Source organism: Sinohyriopsis cumingii, chromosome 6 (assembly GCF_028554795.1).
Source record: "Sinohyriopsis cumingii isolate HCF-2022 chromosome 6, ASM2855479v2, whole genome shotgun sequence".
NCBI lineage: Eukaryota > Metazoa > Mollusca > Bivalvia > Unionida > Unionidae > Sinohyriopsis > Sinohyriopsis cumingii.
In genome coordinates, this window is record NC_142966.1 from 72,882,442 (window position 1) to 72,906,594 (window position 24,153).

The 24,153-nt window shown below is 37.5% G+C and overlaps 1 long non-coding RNA gene across 1 annotated transcript in view; it reads right to left on the reverse strand.

Moving 5' to 3' along the window:
* Positions 1 to 24,153, reverse strand: part of LOC149797200 (uncharacterized) — a 67,276-nt gene that overhangs the window by 42,427 nt on the left and 696 nt on the right. The gene's annotated exons all lie outside the window — the stretch shown is intronic.

Sequence of the window (24,153 nt, forward strand, 5' to 3'; positions counted from 1 at the left end):
ACGGGTGGCTATCACGACTAAACAATACCGCAGTCCTTCATCAAGTAACACGGTGCATTTACATCTTTATGAAATGGGCATGCATGCTTCAGAAACAATTCAGGTGGAGAAATGCAAGGGAGCAAAACAGGATCGTGGAGAATTTGATGTCTGATCCTGGAGGTTGATTGTAAGATATATGAACACTTACACAATTGTTTTAAGGACTTTAATTTTGCGCCTGAAATACTTGTTCCTAATTTAATTGCACTGACACCAAAGCATAAAGAATTCATTGAGAGTGGAAAAGCAGCCAAACCAACTTCCCCAATTTGCTGTGTGCCTTTAAAGACAACCCAAAATGAATTGTACACTTTAGAAACCTCAAATTTCTAGGAGATGGGGCAGAAGCTGTTAAGGGTCATAAATTAATCATATACAGCCCGCACATTTGGTTAAGTAAACACACATGGCTTAATACAGCGTTGAAACAGGCCATCAACGACTTCAAAAAAAGATTTTTTTTTTAAAGTAATGAACACTCTGGAAGAGAATCTGTGTGAATATCTATACTTCATTTGAAGACTGCATGGGGTGGCAAATGAACATGAGATCTGTCTTCAGAAGATCATTTATGAGAAAGTGGTACTCTTGAGCATATGAAATTAAACTCTGATGTTCATTAAGTCCATATATGGAGGTTTATGTGCATCGGGCCTATCAAAACTGCTGATGTACTAGTTCTATCAAAATTTAACGACACGGTATGGAGAACTTTTCAAGCGAAACATGACTGAGACAGACTCTTAGTACGTTAATGTCGTGGTATAAAAAGTTGATGAGGACATGCAAAATGATATGTTATATGATACAAGTGCTTGTCCAAATGATAAAATGCTTCATATTCCGTAAGTCAACGAAAATGATGTGAGCGATTTCAAAGATGAGTTAAATGATGTTTCAGTGAAGGAGTTTTGTGGGTGGAGGTCAAAGTTGTACTCATTAAGAACCTACACCTTTAAGCACCAAGAAGCATCTTGTGGGTCAAAATCTAGGAATGAATATGTACAAGTATAATTTATTTACTCATGAGTAAAATTACCAGAAAATCCGGTTCATATGTACCATGAACCACAAACTATGCAACATGCGGATGAGGAAATTTGTCTGTCTAACGCTAATGACAAACGCAAGCAATGCAAAAGATCTTGCATCCCGAGTCCATATTTACAAGCTGTGTAAGATTTAAATAGTATCAATGCTTGACTGCAGTGTGTTACAAGAGAATTAATACAGCGCCTGACAGTAACGGCCTGATCAGAAACTACAAAGCCTCGCAAGTTAGGTGGCAGGGTCCAGTATCGTAAATTGGCCCCGGGCAAATTTCTTAACTTAAGGCTATGGTGTGACTTTTTCAACTATTATTGTTTACTATTTATAGATACGGATATATTTGTTAATTAGTTGTTTCGGGCTTGTCTTGTTCTTGAAATTGATGTCAGGCATGTACACCTTCCGTAGTTGCTCTGCAGTATGTTGATAGTGAAATACCAATAGTCGGCTAGGAAGAAGAGCTAGCCTCCCATAACAGTAGACACGTGGGTTCAAGGCAAGTATAATATGTCAAATACGGCTTGGATGACAACTATTCTGAATTGCATCAAGCTTTTTAGTAGACAATTGCTTTTCAAAATTTTCATCCAGGGGAAGGACTTACGTTTGCGCTGTGAGCACCACATGCTGTCAAAAATGGCCTTTGGATGTGAAAAATGCATGTATAAAATAGGGGTTGGGGTGCATAAACTTCTTCTGCTATGAACTGCCATTGACTTCTCTGGTCAATTGAATACTATTCTTATGCTTTGTTTTAATATAAGTATCTAAAAATATGGACCTTTTTGACCTCACTTGTGTATTTGATTTTTTTTTTAATGATTTGTTTTATACTAGGTCGCTGCCTGCGGCATTAAATTTGTACATAAAAACTGGCCCATCCCCCTTACGACGGTATTCCGGAAATCAAAATGTACTTGTTCCAGCAACTGTGCTGCAGGGACAACGCAAAACAAATTAATGAGAGAGTTTAATATTCACCATCTATGAATTCTCCAAAGTTGTCTTAACGGGAAAGTAAGCTTGAAATCAAAACAACTGATGTTTAAAAGGTTTAGGTTGTTGATAAGGGAAAACTGAAGGTAGGATTTGAATTTTTTTTTTAAATTTGGGGTGGGGTGGGGTGAAATGCTAAACGCATTACCTGTACAAACCAACACAATTCGTATTAGAAGAATGTCATTTTAGCTTGTTAAAATGCTGTCGAGATGAAGATAGTCATCAGTGTCATAGATCACACAGTGTGTATGTATGTATGTATGTATGTATGTATGTATGTATGTATGTATGTATGTATGTACAATTTGAAGTCATCAAAGAAAAATAGACGTAAAATTAATAAACTCTACCACACAGCGTCGTTGCATACATACATAAAATATCGTTTATCTTCATTAAGTTTCATGATATCTGCACAAACTTAAATGCATTATTAACCGGCGGCGAATATGTTCTTTTGTAATTGGAAAAATGATTAATATTGATGCAAACGTTAGAATGGACAGCGGGTATCAGCACCTTTGCATGAACGACTTTCTGCTGCCATTCCTTTCTCATGGTGTACATTCATGATCAAAAACATTCTTTATCATAATTCATCATACTGAAACGTACTACCCAAAGCTGTCTACCTTTTTAAATCGGTATAGACAGAGTTCAGGTAACAAGTTCACGTTGTCTGGTGTTTGATTTTCATTTCTCTTTGTAACAAACTTTACGCACAGCTTAAATGCCATGAACAAGGAGGGTTTTATGTACGGTCTTATGCGTACTGTAGGATGACTTTTAAATGTTCAAAACTTGCGAATTCGGAGAAAAGAAAGATTTTAGATGGAAGACCAATATCCATTGCACGAACTTAAAAAAGTATACAAACATATGACAAGCGATTGTACATAAATAGAGTCTTACTCTGACTGATTGTATGCCGAAGCGCTTCCTTACACTTGCTTACTGTATAACCTAACGCAATGTTATCCTGGCTTATTGTATGTCCTAAGACCACACTGCCATGGATTATTGTACAGTAGCTTCTTGTATGTCATAACACTGGGCTACTCTGGTTTATTGTATGCCCTAATACTGCCTTTCCATTGCTCAATGTATACTCAAACACTTCCTTACCCTGGCTTGTGTTATTCCTCTGCAATGGTTTATTTTATGCTAAGCCTTCTCGTGGCTGTCCTTACTGTATGAAAAAAACACTACCTTTCTGTGGCGTATTTTATGGGTTACCCTGGCTTATTTTATGGGTTACCCTGGCATAATGTATGGGCTTTTTCCCTAATCTGCCCACTTTTCGAAAATAATAATCCATAATCTACACACGCGTCTTACATAAACATTCTGGTAGAAATAATCTTATTTTAGGAATGGTAGTCTTGAGAGTAAACATTCAGTATATTTATGTATTTAAAGATAAAACACAACATTCTATAACAGAGTTAAATTCAATTTAAATGAAGTATCTTATTTCTTAAATTAATTATCAAGACATTTGTTTTATTATGTTAATTTTATATTCGTATATATAAATATATTTCATATTCTAGTGATAAAGTATGTGTTTCAGAGGGCATATTTTTATCGCAGACGAGTTTTTAATTTGTTATAATTGGATTAAAATAGTGAAAATACCATTGAAAATATGACTATCTTTAATTTCGGATCGGTTATTACGTGGATTACATTTTTACTTATTAAACGTAGGCAAAATACAAGATTAAATCTGCATACACTTTAAATTTATTTTAATATCAACTTATTTGAAAACAAATTGACAAACATTTAATTTAAGATAAGACTATAATTGTTATCGTATCGTTCTCTAATTAGTATTCTTTATAAACAATTTTTTTATCTACCCACTAAACAATTTACCTGGAATTTCAAACGTGGGCAGATGGGGAACACGTCATGTCCAGAGAATGCGCTACCATGCTTTCTTGTATGATAAAACAATGCACCGCGATAGCTTACGTTATGTCGAAACACTGCTCTACAGTGACCCATTTTATGCTCAAAAGCAATGTATCAGAGACACACTCAATACAACACTTAGATGTTTATGACCGTAAAGGGTTGTGAAAGACAGATCAATAATGAAGCCAGAGGTAGTAGGTTCAAGTCAGAGATATTTTCCCCATGGGCTTTGTTTAAAAATCGCAGGGGAAAAATGTTCTAATGAACTTGCGCGAACATCATTAAAATAAGAAAAGACAATTCTTTTTGGGATATGTTACTGTAATTTAGAATCAAGTTGTACACTGTTGTTTGGTGATTCACGCTGAGTGTTGAATTGCATATTTTAGATCAATTCTGATGATTGCATGCCATTTAAGATATAATGGATGGAAACAAAATAGCTGAATACCTCATCACTTTAAATAAAATGAAATCCAAGACCTTGTCTAGGTCTTTTAATGATACATTATTGAATTACAAGTTGGAGATGAAATTCCAAACGCTTTTTACTGGACAATGAGATAAACAGTTTTTAGAGGTTTCCTCATAGGATGTAAAAATGCCAGCAACTATATTATGTTTCAAAATGTACAATGTCTATAATAACCTTCGTGTAATCTGAATAGTAAAATCTACAGAAAATGTAGACGCGTGAAATTCAAGCTGAGAGCTTATAATTTCAAACTGTTTTAAACCTCTACATTTCACCTTGATATAATTTTAAAAACTCAAACCACCATTTAATGATTGTTTGGTCTTTTACACACCGTTACGACATCATCTATAAGTCTATAAAGTATTTGACCTTCAGAATAACAACATGATCCATGGGTGTGTTACGGATGACCCAGTATGCAACACTTTGTGGAGCGTTTTGGACCTCCAGTTTTGTACGTTCAGTAGGGCATGAAAATAAAACATATTGACAACCTGTAGATTGGACCAGACCATATGGTTTTCGAGAGGAATTCTGCATACATGTATGTATTCATGTATACGGTTAATGGCACATCAGCACAGTTCTGGCTATATTAAAGGGTAGTTGCAAAAGAAGACAAATGCAAATGCCTAGTCAAAAGTTCCGAGGAACACAACCGCCTTCAACGAAAGAAATATATATTATGTGACATAAGATAAAAGGCAAAATGATTATGCAAACTTTCCCCAAAAGACATACAAAACAAATATGAAGGTAAAATATGGAAAAGTCCTTAAATACAAATTTTCATTTTTTTTTTCACTACATAAACCGCACTCTTTTCAAAGTTGAAGACCTTCTAACATCGAACTTTATGTTGAGATGCATCTGAGGGCACACAGTGACCATTAGTCGTTTTTTGCGACATGCAAGAGGACAGACAGGACCTATCTATCCTACATCACCCGACCCAACAGGAAATAATATCTGTTTAAACAATGGTAACTAAATATACATTACCTCCCTTTAAATAACATAGAATAGAATTATTTGGAGAGAAAACTTTGAAGTATCTTTGTGCGTAAATAACTCCCCGATATTCTAATTATAAAAATAAAACAGCATTAAACAACTCTGTCACCATGACATCTGAATGCTTTAACAATAAAATAGGGATTTACATGCATTGTTATGGTCCGTTACACTCTATTTTCTTCCAACCCTACTCCGTGAATACGGCCAAATCTCGATTTCAGCAACAACGTACATTTGCGAGATAAACCTAGATTTCCGATAATTGAATGATCAGTTTTAAGTAGAATTTAAATATCATCCAGTCTGAGTGTTGGTATAGTCAGAGAAAGAATAAAACAAATTTAGCCGTTTTTTTTTTTTGTTGTTTTTTTTTGTATTTTCTTGTTAGAATTCTATGTCATATTTTAGTCTTTTACTGGACGTGTTTCAAAATGTGGGGAACTAAAATAAATAGAAAGAATAATGGCAACATTATTCATAACATACATATACGTAATCTTTAAAGAGCTAAATATTTATATTAAAGTATTTCACTTCGAGGAAAGGAAAGAGATTCGTTGTAAATATTTTATTTCTCATCACAACACTAAAATACAATTTTCTCAGTATTAGTGTTATTGAAACTTGCCAATGAAATTAAAAACTCAATATTTAACCTTTAGTTTTAAAAGAAAGAAAGAGTATCTCTTGAACAGGATGTAAACATGTCAACAGTTGTATGAAGTTACTCTGTCACTGCTTTTTCGTAACATTATTTGTAATAGTACTCTTTGCCTATAGAACATATAGCATTTTTAGTAGTATTCCCTGCTTATGGACCATACGATATTTCTAGTAGTATTCCCTGCTTATGGACCATACGATATTTCTAGTAGTATTCCCTGCTTATGGACCATACGATATTTCTAATAGTATTCCCTGCTTCTAGACCACACGATACTTTTGACATTATTTCCAACTTAGAGACCATATGATATTTGTAACATTATTCCTTATTTATCGACCACACGATATTTGTAATAGTATTTTCTGTTTATAGAACGTAAGATATTTGTAACAGTATTCCCTGCTTATAGACTATAAGATATTTTGTAATAGTATTCCCTGGCTATTATACACACAATATTTTTAATACTATCATCTGTTTATGGACAATATGATATTTGTAACAGTATTCCGTTTATAGACCATATGATATTTTAACAGCATTCCTGCTTATAGACCGTACAATATTTATAACTGTACTCACTGCTTTGAAACAAGATGAGGTTTTTAATAGTATTCTCTGATTAGAGACGATCTGATGCTTGTAATAGTATTCCCTGCTTATGGACTATACGATATTTTAACAGTATTCCTTGCTTATAGACCATACGATGTTTATAATAGTATTACCTGTTTATGAACCATACGATAGTTATATTAGTATTACTTGCGTATAGACCATACAATAACATATCTGAGAAACTTATGACACGAGAAAGCTTAGCAGAGATCGTTTACAGCCGAAGTAAGCATTCAGATCCTTTATATTTCACAGTGACCAAATTTAGAAAGAAACTCGTGCAGAAAAGATGGACGCTTCTGTTAATTTCTTTCTGATATTCACGGACACGCCATACTGAAAATTAAGCTTCTTTCTCATGGAACTTACATACGCATAATTCCTTTTCTTTGTAAGAAGAATATTATTCAGATGTACACGCCAGACGATTTTAGAACAAATATTAACTTAATCCTCGTAGTTTTTAGTAATTTTCTAAATCGTATCCTCAGATGTGTTTGTTTGGTTTATTTATTTATTTATTTTTTTTTTATTATGTTTTTTTCCTTTCCTTGTGATTAACCTTTGAATCTGCAAGAAAAAAATATATACCCTCATCACTTGGTATGATGATCTTAACGGTATCCTCGTTGTTTACGGCATTCTTTCTTTATAGCCTTGCATCTTGCATCACAAAAGAAAGAAAGATGCATGATACAACGAATGAATGAATAAAATACAAGTAGGTCAAGTTATATTATATATGGTGTTCCATTAACTTTGATTTCATTTGTGGTGAATAACTTTGAAATGTGCAGGGGAAAAAAGACAGACGGACAAACACTTTTTTGCTCTAACTATAGTCTTTAACGACGTCCAGCTAATTAGATTTCTTTGCCGGCATTCTCGGTACATGACTTTGAAAACTGCGGGAAAAGCAGGGTTTCAAAGATAAAACAATGTCATTAGCTAGCCCCGCTCAAAGGGTTGAGCCTAATTTATACAATCTCCATGTTCGTCATGTGTATCTTACTAAATAATCCCATTAATAAAGAAAGGTCCTAGCTCAGTTTTTAGAATGGTATATATGTGTTAGACATTCGCATCCATGCATGCTAAGTCAGGGCCAACAAGAGTCACCCGGGAAAGTGGGCCTAGGCCGAACAACACTTTTTTTTATTTATTAAGAAAAATTTAGTTTGAACAAGAACTAGGAGAGGCCCGGGTGTTTCTTACTCCAGGGCCCGTGATCGGCCCTGCACTTAGTAACTCACACGCGCATGCAGAGATAGGCCGGACTTATACTAGGAGGACCCGTATCGTGCATATTAGTTTTTTGTATAGTTTCTATGCCACTTTTACTGATTTCTTTGACATGCGTGTTTTATTTCTTAAAGGCCGATAAAAGCGATGATACTTTTTTGTTTGCAAAAGCTTCATGGCAACCCTACTTTTGCACCCCAGTGTTTTATTTGTAGTGGGATTCTTTCAGTACATTAGCCTATAGAAGTACTTCGCTGGTTTCCGTACAAGGCCATTGTTTTATTTGTAGTGGGATTCTTTCAGTACATTAGCCTATAGAAGTACTTCGCTGGTTTCCGTACAAGGCCATTGTTTTATTTGTAGTGGGATTCTTTCAGTACATTAGCCTATAGAAGTACATCGCTGGTTTCCGTACAAGGCCATTGTTTTATTTGTAGTGGGATTCTTTCAGTACATTAGCCTATAGAAGTACTTCGCTGGTTTCCGTACAAGGCCATTGGCCCAAGCACAAGATTGCACAATGAAGACATAAATGGTGTGGAAATACATGAGTATTTTCTAAGTCCACCGTCCACTCCACGTATGGTGAAAAGTCATATAATCACATGGAAATGATAGAATATACATAACTTCTTTTGTATTGTTCTGTAGTTTGAAGGCAAAACAATAACATATGCTGTGTTTTTTTAAAAGTACAAATGCCCCAGACTGAATAAGGACGCAGATTGGTTTGAAACCTGATACTGTTTATATGTTTGTTGTTGATAATTTTGGGGTGCAGAATTATTATTAGAAACTATAAGCGAAATTAAGACAGTCAGTATCGATGAGACGATTAATAAGCTTTAATCATCGTCGGACAAAATATACTTTGTCCTGGTTTATGCAAGCTTGTAAAACAGTGCTTGACTGTGGTTATTTTCCTTCGTCTTCCAGTGAGGGGGTGATTGTTTCAAAATTTAAAGGTGAGGAATAATATAGATTCGTACCGTCAAACCTCTTAACCAGCCATATCTGGGAGGAAAGACAACTAGCTTCTGAAAACCGCTGTCTGCTTTATAGCGGTCTATTTCTTGAATTGATGTCCTTCACAAATTTAACTGTTGACTCTAATTTTAGGCTTCTGTATTTCGCACCAATATTGCCTTTGAAAAATGAGAGAGAGAGAGAGAGAGAGCATGCATGATTTGTATATGCTTTTGACTTGGTCTTTTCGTGACGTTTCAGAAACTAAAAAAATTATAAAATTTCTTGTTCCTGTGGAAGTTGATTAAATATTGGTACCTTTTAGAAATTGCAATAACATAATGTATATACTCGTATCATTTATAATTAAATACACCATATAGATTATTCTGCACTCGTGTGAGCTCGAATGGACCAAAATACAAGATGTAATGACCAAACCAGATAATCCGTATATACTTTCTGCTGTGCTTCGTTGAAGTCATATGACTTAAATATATGACGTAAATGACCAAGAAGGACGTATAAATCGTAACCATACCAAATATCTTGACTATATAATTTCTAACGAACACAGAAACAAATACACTAATGATTTCGGACTGCTGATAGTGTCTCTGTTGTATTACGGTGAGTACAAATTGGTAAAGGTTTAAGCTAAACATTTCCCCTTTGTTTATTTTTTAAACCCTTGATGAATTTGTTTCCTTCATGAGATGAGTAATTACGGAAATAGACAATTCATTCTGCGACACCCTCACTCGCCTCTTTAGTTTTGAGGTTATCTTTTTTTTTCTTCAAATAAAATTGCGTTCAGGTTTTGATTGGTTTTCATTTTGATTGTATTTCCTAAACCAAGTAACACATTTTCTTCAAACTTTGACTGAATCATAGGCATTTCTGCGCACCTAAGGTTTCCGTCTCTAATGTTGAAGCAAACCTCATACCGAATTCGACCGATTAACACAAATAAAACCATGCAATTATTACCATTTGAAAAGAGGCAATTGTCACCAGAATATTCTGTTCCAAATAATATTAATTTTGGACACACGGGATACCACCTCATGTTTTCATGACTCGCAATACATCGGCCTATTCTGCGCACAGCTTTGAAAAGATATAATGTTTATCCATCGAGCTATAAAAATAAAATACATTACTTTGGACTGTTTTTGTCATCGGTTCAGATGAGTAATTAGTTCAGATTTACAGATAGTTTTACAAAATTCAACGTAACACTGCCAATAAATGGCAAGAGATATTAAGCAAACTAAACCGATCTTGTACAAATATTAGTAACGTTCAACATTTTGTTAAAAAAAAGCTATTATGTGGAAGAGAAACAACAATAAATAGGATGAAATGTGTTTGCTGCATCTTGATTATAGGGAATAATTACTAAAGAATTTAGAAACAGACTATACGCCCGGGAATTTCTTGAGAATCGCGTTCTAGCGGCAAGTTGACACGTTGGGAAGCAGACGACTTTGTTACGTGTGGGACATCTTCGTGCAAAGTTGGAACTTGGACTGAGATGCATAATTGGTTTAAGGTATGCATTTCCATCTTTTATATAATGTATTTATTTGCATCATTCTAAAAGATACATAGTAAATAGGATTTTCTGGGTTACAGGTTCAAGAAGGTCATCGAGTGGGTCTTCATGTTGACATTTAGAAATCACATTTTCATATACATTTCGAGTCGAAATGTGGGATATTTTTGTAAATTTTATGAATATCACTTCTTAATTAAAGTACGATCGTTTTTCTTGATACATAATGGATTTTTGATCAAGAAAAACATGAGATCCAATGTTTACAGAAATCGTTGCGCAGAATTAAACGACGCGCAGAATTGGCCGACATGGTGGCATATATATATATATATATATATATATATATATATATATATATATATATATATATATATATATATAAGGAGAAAGAGTTACTTTTGCGCGATACGAGCAAGTGGGTGGGTATGGCTATCTTTGTCTGACAATACACTAAAATAAGGAAATCGTTATACATGCAGATCAAATTAGAAGTTGAGTATTGGACATGATGGGTAAATACTAGATAGTGCCAATTAAAAATTATTAAAATGTATGTTTGAGTGTTTTGGATTTGTAACGTAACTTAAAAAAATTTTCAGTCATATCGCTACGATGTCTGCAGTGTGGCAGTTTGTAGTGATGCCTAGCACTGGGGCACCATGCCGCAGACATGCAGCATCATGTCCCACCCAGTCACCTTATCTAACACCAGACCGAACAGCTCTAACACTAACCTCTTAATGCTGAGCGCCTAGCGAGGCAGCTGCTAGTACTATTTTCTTAAGTCTTTTGTATAACTTGGTCAGGGTTCGAACCGGCGATTTCCCATATCCTAGGCGGACGCTGTAACCACTAGGCCTCCGGAGCGGTCGTAGAAAATTGTACAGATAACAAGATGTCCCATTTGTTTCAGAGACAAAACTAAAAAAATTATGAAGCCTCTCGGCCCATGCAACCTTTTTGGTTTTGGAATATTACTTTTGCCATTGATACTGACGCAGTTTTACGCCATGATGTAAGTGTTGTATTTGAATGAGAGGAACACAAGGCTGCTAACCGTGCTGTAGATGTAGTATTTGAATGATAGCAACACAAGACTGCTAACCGTGCTGTAGATGTGATATTTGAATGAGAGGAACACAAGGCTGCTAACCGTGCTGTAGATGTGATATTTGAATGAGAGGAACACAAGGCTGCTAACCATCCTGTACATGTGGTATTTGAATGAGAGGAACATAAGACTGCTAACCGTGCTGTAGATGTGATATTTGAATGAGAGGAACACAAGACTGCTAACCGTGCTGTAGATGTGATATTTGAATGAGAGGAACATAAAACTGCTAACCGTGCTGTAGATGTAGCATTTGAATGAAAGGAACACAAGACTGCTAACCGTGCTGTAGATATAGTATTTGAATGAGAGGAACACAAGACTGCTAACCGTGCTGTAGATGTAGCATTTGAATGATAGCAACACAAGACTGCTAACCGTGCTGTAGATATAGTATTTGAATGAGAGGAACACAAGACTGCTAACCGTGCTGTAGATGTAACATTTGAATGAGAGGAACACAAGACTGCTAACCGTGCTGTAGATGTGATATTTGAATGAGAGGAACACAAGTCTGCTAACCATGCTGTAGATGTGATATTTGAATGAGAGGAACATAAGACTGCTAACCGTGCTGTAGGTGTGATATTTGAATGAGAGGAACACAAGACTGCTAACCGTGCTGTAGATGTGATATTTGAATGAGAGGAACATAAGACTGCTAACCGTGCTGTAGATGTGATATTTGAATGAGAGGAACACAAGATTGCTAACCGTGCTGTAAATGTAGCATTTGAATGAGAGGAACACAAGACTCCTAACCGTGCTGTAGATGTAGCATTTGAATGATAGCAACACAAGACTGCTAACCGTGTTGTAGATATAGTATTTAAATGAGAGGAACACAAGACTGTTAACAGCGCTGTAGATGTAGTATTTGAATGATAGCAATACAAGACTGCTAACCGTGCTGTAGATGTAGTATTTGAATGATAGCAACACAAGACTGCTAACCGTGCTGTATTTGTAGCATTTGAATGAGAGGAACACAAGACTGCTAACCGTACTGTAGATGTAGCATTTGAATGATAGCAACACAAGACTGCTAACCGTGCTGTAGATATAGTATTTGAATGAGAGGAACACAAGACTGCTAACCGTGCTGTAGATGTAACATTTGAATGAGAGGAACACAAGACTGCTAACCGTGCTGTAGATGTGATATTTGAATGAGAGGAACACAAGTCTGCTAACCATGCTGTAGATGTGATATTTGAATGAGAGGAACATAAGACTGCTAACCGTGCTGTAGGTGTGATATTTGAATGAGAGGAACACAAGACTGCTAACCGTGCTGTAGATGTGATATTTGAATGAGAGGAACATAAGACTGCTAACCGTGCTGTAGATGTGATATTTGAATGAGAGGAACACAAGATTGCTAACCGTGCTGTAAATGTAGCATTTGAATGAGAGGAACACAAGACTCCTAACCGTGCTGTAGATGTAGCATTTGAATGATAGCAACACAAGACTGCTAACCGTGTTGTAGATATAGTATTTAAATGAGAGGAACACAAGACTGTTAACAGCGCTGTAGATGTAGTATTTGAATGATAGCAATACAAGACTGCTAACCGTGCTGTATTTGTAGCATTTGAATGAGAGGAACACAAGACTGCTAACCGTGCTGTAGATGTAGTATTTGAATGATAGCAACACAAGACTGCTAACCGTGCTGTATTTGTAGTATTTGAATGAGAGTGATAGACTAATGTTAATTTACAGAAACCTTCTGCCTTGCTTATGGCAGTGACCTTGATTTATGACTCCAGAAACAATGGGTTTCTTTCTTTTGACCCATGTGCAAGGAATCCTCAAGTCAAGGGGTCACTGCGACATTGGCCTGTAACCTTTTGACCTATACAATCTATGTATTTCTAACTATTTTCAAGTGTATGTTATCAAGAAGGCTTGGTAATAGTACGTCATCCAGAACTAAAGTTATTATTCAAAAAGCAAACGTTATGATGCAGAAACTTTGTTAATCTTTTAGTCACAATGACATTGGCCTTTTACGTTTTAACGCCAAAATCAATAAGTGCTGTTCATGTATGTATGTATGTATGTATGTATGTATGTACGTGCGTGCGTACGTGTATGCATGCAAGTATGTATGTTGAAGCGCTTTACTGCATCTCATCACTACAGTGGCTATAGGATGCCAAAAATTTTAAAAAATGAAAAATTACACAAAAACTTTAAGAAGATAAACTTTTTAAAATAAAAGTAATTCAAGTACAACAAAATGAAATATAAAACGAAATAATGTTATTATTCTGTAAAAAGTATATAAACAAGACAAAAGGTAATACATATACAGTCATTGATAGATATGGTCACAATTTGTTATGTAGACCACATTCGCTAAACAACTTAAAGATGATCTAAGGTTATACATCTTCATACAATTTCTTCCTGTAGATGACATTAAAATGCTGCCGTCTCACATGGGGGAAATCGACACACTCTCAAAAATGTGTTCCACCTTCAATGGACACTGGCACGGTATGCACTCTGGTCGAGGTTCACCCTTCAAGACGTATGCTCTGGTCAGGCATATGTGTCCAATACTCGATAGGCAACATGCTACCTGATCAATGCAATTTGTTTTATACGAGAGATGTCAGTCGCCAAATAGTCAATTTGATGTTCTTAAGTTTGCTTGTGGGGTTTTCATTCGGCATATGTTTCCAAGTATTAAGAACACGCTGATTCATACAATATATTAAGTCTGTATATAGACTCATTCATTAAGGAACGGGGGACTGCATATCTTTGGTTGCTTTATCTGTCTTTTCATTATCTATCCTTTATACCAGTGTGACTAGGACCAACAAGGGGACATTGATTTAAGTCAGATTGATTTTACGTTTCACGTGTCGATGCTATACAGTGTGATATATTCGAACAAAGAAAACCCTTCACTGTGCTGATTCTTGCCATCGTTCTCAGAACTATGTCCTTTTGGAAGAACGGCGCTTTGTTCATTAATCACAAATGGAGGGGGGGGGGGCATTTTAACTATACGAATCAGCCAAACTGAGCATCTTTAACATAACAACTGAAGCTTGGCTGGACGACCCGATTGATCAGACTAGGCCCTTGTGACAACTCATCCTGCTGAAGATGATGCCATAGTAGTACATTGTATTTGAATAGCAAACATCGGCCACTCTTCCACTCAACTACCAGGATCCTCTCCTCCAACGAGATGGGATGCAACTCAAGGGAGACAAGTTACCTCCACTCGACCGTCTCTTATAACATGGCGAGAGGACGCATCGAGCCTGTTCTTCAACCCCGAACCCGCAGGGGGATTTTCAGGCATTAAGTATAAACCATCCAAAATGTTGGCAAAGGTCAATCATTTTGAACAAATATTGAGTAGAAACAAGTTTTCTTCTTCCAGTAACATTAACACTGACGTTTGACCTTTCGTCCCAGCAACAAATTTGTTCCTTATCCTAAGTGCAAGCCATCTACAACGTTCGGTCAAGGTCCGTGACCTAGAACGTAAGCTGTTGTGCGGAAGTCATTTTTCTCTTATGCCACTGCAACCTAATCCCAAATCAATATGTTAAAGTTATTTTGTGGTAATCAAAACGGACAGACAGAAGAAGGAATGGAGGAACGGACATCATATTAATTTTATACGCTCCACCTCAATACGGACGAATCAAAATTGTGAAAATTATACGTTTCATCAGGACATTTTACAGCTTTCCATTGATGCGGCCTTTCTTCAAAAACCTTGATATTCTTTTAGCTACTTTGTCACCTCACACAATGATCCTTCCCAGTGGCGTTGACATTAGATACGGTTTTTTCTCTTCAATTGTAGAAAGAGAATAGTTTATATTACCTAAGGTAATTCTCAAATCTCCCTTTACTGAATCTGACACAACTGATATTATATTTAAATATCAAGACTTGTAGACAGGGTCTTCCACAATTTTATTCTTCTTCGACCTGGATAATGTATAACAAAGAGATCGATCGAACACAAAGTCGGTGTTTGGGGTGCAATATAAATGCTTCATTGGTGTTGAAAGGAATTCGATAAGGAATGTGTGACCCCCATTCCGCTCCCAATTTACATAAATATACAACTCTGACTCGAATGTATCCAAAGTGCGTACAGTTTTTCGAAGGAATGATCCACAAATAGCCGAACATTTCACTAATTATAGACAACCAGCTAGAGTACCATTCCAAGTGATAATTTACAGGTTATGACATCATAAGGAAAAATAAATTAGGACAATGATCGAAAACTATTTAACCAGTTTTATATAATAAGGCACTTACATGAACCAGTCTGGATAAATTAATCAACATGAAACATTAAGTACGTTAGTAATTACGCAGATTTCCGTAACATCATTCTTTAGATTTAAACTTTTGAGGAACGATCTTTTTGTATGCCATGCTTTAGAATATCCATAATTATTTGTTCCCCCTACGGATTTCTTTAGTTTTTCGTCAAAGTCGCGGATAAACGGACGGTGAAGTGCGGTATTTTATCAGTGTTATAGCTTACCATTTTTTCTAAGCTTGCGTTAACTGATTTATCGTTGTGTTCACGATATGTCTGGGAAATGAAACACCTTAGAAGCTGGGAGGTTGCTTAATAACATGAAATGTTAGACACCTTAATAATTTGCACAATATTTGTCCATTGTTCCATATTGACTCCCATATTATGCGGATTTGTGTTCTTACACGGCTGCGGATAAATAAGTGTGTGTGTGTGTGTGTGTGTGTGTGTGTGTGTGCGATGGCCTTGTTTTCAAAGGTCATAAAGATAACATTGATAGTAGAGATAGTATGTCAAAATGGATTCCAGATAATATAGGAATTTATATTTCAAACATTTGGGATAGTGGGATATATTTTGTCCACACACACGTACGCACGCACATACACACACACATCGCAATAGCCACATTTTTTATATATACATCTATGATGGTACATGTTCATTTTCTATATAAAGCATTAAAGAATTTGTACATAAAGAACAGACATATTCTCTTTCAAACTCATGTCTGAAATCAAATAATGGCTTCAGACTGGATGAATATCATAAGCAGGTGAAGCTGAGTTGGATGTGATTTTTTTTATTACTTTGTCGGTACTTTATTGCATTGGTCGGTTATGAGGAAATGCTTTCATGATGTTTTGGAGGGAACGACCATGGATTTAAAAAATTTCAAGACATATATCGACGGTTTGGAATTATATTACAAATTGTGTCTAGGCCTATATTTAGACAGTTTCATATAGCCCCTTTTGAAGTCACTGGCTATGCTGCTGTGCGGTGCACATTCTCACACCTTGACAAAGAAACATTTATCAATCCACTTTCGCCAACACCTGCAAATCATGCAAATAAGACGCAGAATATGAAATAGACCTGGAAACTGTATACCATGTTATTTTCTCAAATGCCATGATTCATCTGTAGTCATTCGTGTCCAATGTCGTCTGCGTCATCCATTCTCGTTTTGAAAAGTCAGTGTAATCCTACCGTGCATGCATTAGATTTCTCTTTCCAGTATGTCCAGTCTTAATTAAATTCTGAAATTCGAGAAGTAGATTATTGGATCCAAAACTGGAGGATCACATTTTTGGGCGCGAAATGGAGAAGATAAACACTGTACGATATTGCATGAAAACTTGTTTAAGTATAAATTTGTCGTGAAATATGAGTAATACAAAGAAGCATAATTACAGTTCAATCTGTCAGAATCCGCCTCGAATTTTCAAGCTGAGTTTGCTAAGGAAGCTCGATTTCAAGCGTCCCAAATTAATTCAGGGTGTACAATTACCGTAGTTGTTTAAATACTAAATGATTTGAAGAATCGGGTTACTCTCAGTGTCTGTCTATTTGAAGCAGAACTACTGATTATTTCAGGTCTCCACGTATCGATTATATTACGTTTCTCCTTTTGATGTGCTATGTCGCCATGGGAAAAGTAACTTCCATCCACACCACATATTTGATAGTTTTTGATACCTGTCAGTTGTTATTAAGTACTTACCAGTCTTACTTACTGTATATCTACAAGTTGCTTAAAGGAAAGATTGAGCAAAATAAAGCACTATGTAATGGAGTCCTTGCATAAAATAACATGCACGAGTCCCAAGCTAAGAGTAGTACATTAATGTGTTGTTATCGATTTTCGATTTTTGTATGTATGTATGTATGTATGTATGTATGTATGTATGTATGTGATTTGGATTTGGATTTTTTAACGTAGCTTTTAACAATTTTTCAGCCATATCGCTACGATGTCTGCAGTGTGGCAGTTTATAGTGATGTCTAGCACTGGGGCATCATGCCGCAGACATGTGGCATGATGTCCCACCCAGTCATATTATCCTGACACCGGGCCGACCAGTCCTAACACTAACCTCTTAATGCTCTGCGCCAAGCGAGGCAGCTGTTATTACCATTTTTGTAAGTCTTTGGTATGACTTTTACTTCATTTTCAACAGACATTACGCAGTTAAGTAAATTGGTTACAAAATGTGTGTATAATTAAATACGCGTATATTTATCTACCCCCCCCCAAAAAAAAAAACAAAAAAAACAATTCAGTTGTTTTGCTTTTTTTGGTTGTCAGTTCTAGTCATTATAGGACGCACTCTAGATAATTTGGATGTAGGCATGATGTAGTCTTTTTACTCATACACGTGCATGATCTAATGGTCGAACCTGGTCCAGCAGGGATATAGAGCCAACTCGTTGCCGACGCACTATCCAAGCCTGATATTCGTAACTGAGTTTGCAACAAATACTCGTAACGCAGTTTGTATGAAATATTTAGGCGTGTTGATAGTACTACCGTTAAAATAATTGATCTAACGCTAAAGAACCGCGATAATATAGAAATTTACGACATTCATTTTCACTCAGTTACATTGCTCTTAATTCTTTAAACTTACAAACTGAAATATTCATTTTGGAACTGAGTCAGGCTGGTGATTGTTTTGTTCCGAAAGATGTGGTGTTTTTTTCTCTTATCACAGTCAGGGCCGGTGGGAAAGGTAATTTTTCAGACTCTTCTGAAAATGTGAATACAGTTAGGTTATTCTGAATATATCAGAACTAGTCATTGTATCAACAAGGGACTGACTAGTGTAATCCACACCTGCCTTTTTGTCAAGTGACTAACTAGCACATAAAACGTGTTTTCACGTGCGTACGTGTGTGCGTACGCATGTAACGTTTTTCAACTTATACCAAGACAAAGACTTCAAAAATTTTCTTAATATCATGCGATTTGGTTGAAAGATATGTACAGGATGACGCCATTTCAATGACTGGTGTGAAGGCGGTGAACAAGAAATGAGATAGGAAGCGAAACTGCTCGCGGCAGATTCGGGTTTATCTTAATTTTTGACTACTTGTGACAATTCTTATTCGTTTTATTCCAATTTTAAATATGCATGAAAACGGATCGGCTGCTCTCTGTGTAAATTAAGTCAAGCATGAAGAAGATTTTTGACTTATACCCCGATCCATTCACCCGAACTACCCACATAAATTAACCCCTCAAAAAAATACTATAATTAACCTACTATCTCTTTATTCACTGAGTTCGTTTTTCCCTTTCACAGTGACTGAAACAGCACTTAAAAGTATTTTATGGAAAACTCCGAAAAGAATGTGGATGAAAATATCGATTTAACTTCTATGGAATTTAGCACATTTTATCTTGGGGTTGCTCTAGAATAACTGGCAGCAACTGGCGCCGATGGCGAACCATGCACACACACACACACGCGCCTCAAAATTTCTCCTCAAATTTGGCGCCCCATTTAACTTTGCGAACTTGACAACCGCCTATATGGACGGGCCGCCCTGATTCTATCCGGATTCACTTGCTCTTGAATGGCCAACTAATGACACAAAGATACACACCTAACCGGTGATTGAATAATCGGGGTATCTACGTAAGGTGGTGGTCGATGGATCAATATTATCGTCAAATGAAGGGTCAAATGGTCCATTTTATTGGTTTGGTTTCGTGTTTTACAGCACAGCAAGACATGTAGATCATTAAGTGTCAAGGCAAATGGAGTAAAAGTGCCCTGCACAGGGACACACCATGGTAGTCTATCCGGGCTGGTACGAGTACGGCAAGCTAACCGCTTAGTCACGGCGTGCTCTCTGGTCATTTTGAATGCATCCTTTACGTACTCAAGCCTCATCGGTAACTTACCACCACCAGCACTGTTGCATAAAAACTCGAGTTTCCATGGAAAAGCACTGACAATAAACGGGTAGCCACGTGATTTCTTACTCATAGTGGCATCATGATATTTACCCGAGATGTTAGCGGTGTAAAGCAAGTGCTTCAACCAGCTGTATTCCCCAACTCATATGGGGTTGTCCATAAAGGACGTACGCAGATAATACCTGTTTTCCCACTCCCTCTCCCCTTGTCCGCTTTTGTCCGCATGTGGCTTACCCCCCCCCGTCCCCCCCCCCCCCGGGCTGCGCACGTCTCCATCTAGCATTATACACTGCTCTATGTTCTGTCAGTGTAATAGTTGGTGCTCTCAAATTACAACGCTCAAAACAAAGAAAAAAATAAACAGAGAGTATTTTTCTTTTAAGAAGTTTTTATTAAGGACATAAAACTAAATTTGTCATCTCACAGAAAGCTAAATTCGATAGACTATAAATGTCTTACTTCACTTCAACAAATGCAGACTGTAGCCAGTCAAATAAATTGCGAACAACTGGCAGACCATCATGACTGCTTTCAGGTGTTGAAGTTGACGATGCAGTTGACAGAATAGCGCTAACAGTTTCAGGCTCCACAGCGCCGACGTCTGCCACTTCAGATTGTGTGCACACTACTGCATGCCTGCGAATACAGGCATGATTGCGCTTCGCAGCCTGAGATGGAAAGTACAGGCCACACTGATCACGAATGCACTTCTCAAGATCAGCAGTCACCGATGGACAGTATAAATCAAATGGCATCACCAGGAAGTCGTCTGAAGGTTGCAGATGTAAAAGAACCAGTCGCTGATAAAGCGACCCAAACGTTTCACTGTTGCTGACAACTGGTGCATAGGCAATCACGTTAACTGTGATGTAGTGCGAAACAGGTGGAGGTAAAAATCGTCCAAGAAATATATCATTGTAGTTTGTGCGACGCTGACCACAGCATGATTCCCTGTTGCACTTCACAATCTGCAAGCAATAATGCGACTGTTGAATATGCCGACTTGACCACTCATCTGACAGTGGACTGATGTTCAGTTTTCCTGCATCACATCATACAAAAGATGCTACCACATCAAATCCATCAATAACGGTTGAGCTCCAGATCTCTGCCAGCACTTCACCGGCATTCTGGAACTTGGCCCTTTCCAACTCTACATCACGTGTCTTGCCATTGCTGTCTAAATGAGATTCATAATGAGTGTGATGCGGGATCAATCCTGATAGGTCGCGTGACAGAGGAGCCATGCGTCGTTCGAATGTGTTGTAGGCAGTGCCCTGGCACATGGCACGCAACGAAAATCGCATCAAGGTTGTTGTAATGGAAGGCTCAATAGGCTGCGGCTAGTGTTTTCGGAAATCGAGGGTTTTCATCCGGACCGCTATATGCTGTTATGACTACATTCGGCTTCACTGGTCCATTAATACACATAACAGGCTGAAAAGCGGATAGTTCTTTGCGTTCTTCAAAAATCAGCAGCGTGTGTCATTGCTGTGCTACTGTCATGCTTCCCACTGCGAATGAGGATAGTAGTCGACCCTGAATACGATACAGCCCCTGGTTTTATAACACATGCAGCATAGACTGACGAGATCAGTTTGTGGCGTTCAGCAATAACACGACCGTGATCTAGCAGCTGTGCGCGATACTATATATGCATTAGAATGGGTGCCTGCTTATTTGATGTCGGTAATCCTAGTGGGACACGTGCTTTGTCGTTTTGGCTGAAGAAAAGACACAGTGCTCTACCATAGCGACAGCCAGATATTTCAAGTAGCAGATTGTAGCTGTTGAAAAATGAGTATCCACGTGATTGCGCCTTTCACTGTTTGCTGCCTTAGTCAGCTTGACACGCACTGTGCTCAGGTGACGCTTACTTTCAGTCATCGCCGAATTACGTGGAAGTAGACGTAGATATGTTCCTGCTCGACTCAGGGGCGTATTAACCATTAAGCAGACTAAGCACGTGCTTAGGGCACCAGGGCCAAAGGGGGCACCACAAAGTTGAGAAAAGGGTGAAAAGAAAAAAAAAACGAACGAAGATTTGTAAAATTTTTTTATAAAACTAGTGCAAATTGATCATGATGTTCTGTTTCTTGATCATGGTGCACCCTAGGGTTATCTTCCCAGGTGTACGTGGAAAGGAGGGGGGCACCAACATTTGTCAGTGCTTAGGGCACCAGTGAGCCTTAATCCGCCCTTGGCTCGACTGATACTGAAGCCAAGGGCAAGGGCTTCATGTAAGTCATCCAACGTTTTGCAGCTACTAAGCTTCTGAGATCGTCTCCGAGGATCAGCAGCTGCTCCACATCATACAATGTCCACGACTGCCTTTAGCAACTGTGGTTGGTCAGCTTCTAAGCGGGACCTTCTTACTTTCTGCCGACAGCACTTGTTGAGTTACTGTCCAATGACTGGATGTTCTTCTGTAACTTCAGTCATCTTTCTCTTGAAGTCAAGCCTGGAGTTCTGTTTGCGTGGTCGTATAGCTGCCAGACGTTTTAACTTTTTCTCCAGCTGCACCCTTTTGCTGCAGAGTTCATCAGACTTTGTTTTCATGTCAGTTATCCACAGTCCCGTGTTTTTGTACCTGTAGAAGACTAGCCATTTGTGCGCTGACAGGTTCTAACTCATTGCTTTCTGCGTCTTGTGCTGGTGTAGAGCGTTGTTTTGTTTTTCTTCTCCAGATATGCTACTGCTGTCGGTTGCGTCTCGGCAAGTTTTTGACGTCTTCTTCATTTTGTATACAATTGTTCCACTGTTCCTATGCACGTTTATGTGCCGGATTTGCCATCAGATCTGGGTGTGCAGCAATGAAGCATCATTAAAATCGCTATACAGTTTATAACACGCATCCATTATTTGCATCGGTAGTATACAGAATATTCTTAAATAATATGTAATATTAGCGGGAAAAAATATAGATATTAAAAACTATATTAAACAGTACGTTGCCTATGTCACTGATTAGCACACACGTGTGCGGAAGGCAGCTGGAGTCGATGCTTTCAGATGTAATGTGCGTAGCAGCAGTATAGTGGTGGCTACTGCAGCCAGCCGCATGCCTCAAGGGAGGCTGGCACTAACTCTGCATCGCATGGTCAGCCAGGATCTTTATCACAGGCGAGGCACTGTATTGGTTGAATTGAGAGCGTTATAAAGTCCGTGGTGCATCTTACTTGGCTATTTGTATACTGGCTCAGGGCCGCAGGGCCGATATGTGGGCCATGTAATCAACCTCAGGCACTAGGAGCCAGACCTATGTATTAATGCCAACCCATTCATATATATTCTGTGGCACGAATCGTACAGACGACATGGAACAAGATTACGCTAAGACCGCAACGTTTACACGTGTAAACCGAGTAGCTTAGTGTACTGCTTGCAAACATTTAAATGAACATACACGTTCTCTCAGTGATGCAAGAACTGTCCATTCCAGTTAAAGACATATTTCCACATTTGTGCTTTGGAAGTATGTTTAATAGGATTTTTTCTGCTCATTCTTTTCTTAAAGTATTTGTGATTTTCACATCGAACGTGGCATATAAAGAAAAAAAAGCCACGGTTTACGAGAATGAGTTGTAGCGCACATTACACGAATCAGAAACATTTTATTTAACTTCAATATTTAGCTCTGAAAATGTCTTTCTTAACAAGACCTTTTAATATAAACATTTATTTTAAAGAAAATATATTCCAAGTTTGTAAACCAACATAGTTTCTTTGTCACTGTACAGCGTTCAAAATTAGCCTATGTGCACATGCGCAAAGCATGTCCTCTTTCATTATCTATTTGTTTCATCAAGGACATGTTTGTAGCCGTTGGAAACAATATCACGACGGTCCTAGGAATTTATATCTGAACTATCAGACGTATGCATCAAAAACAAAATCGACCAGAAAGGGGAAATGTTGAGCTCTTAGTTATTTCGATTAAAGAGCACGGTTTCGGTTATTGTAAATGGTGTACACATTTCAAATTTTGGCAATACGGTTGAGCCTTAGATCAGGCAGCATTTTCATTGGACTCACGACCATCACTGTGCGCAACGTGCAACATTTGTGTTAGAAGAAAGATGCAAGACAGGCAAAGACGTGCGCCGATGCAAATGACAGACGCAGGGGAACTTATGGAAAGAGTCGCTATGGACTTACTAGGACCATTCCCTGAAGACCTGTTCGGACAATACATTCATTCTTACTGAAAACACAAGGACGGTACAATCT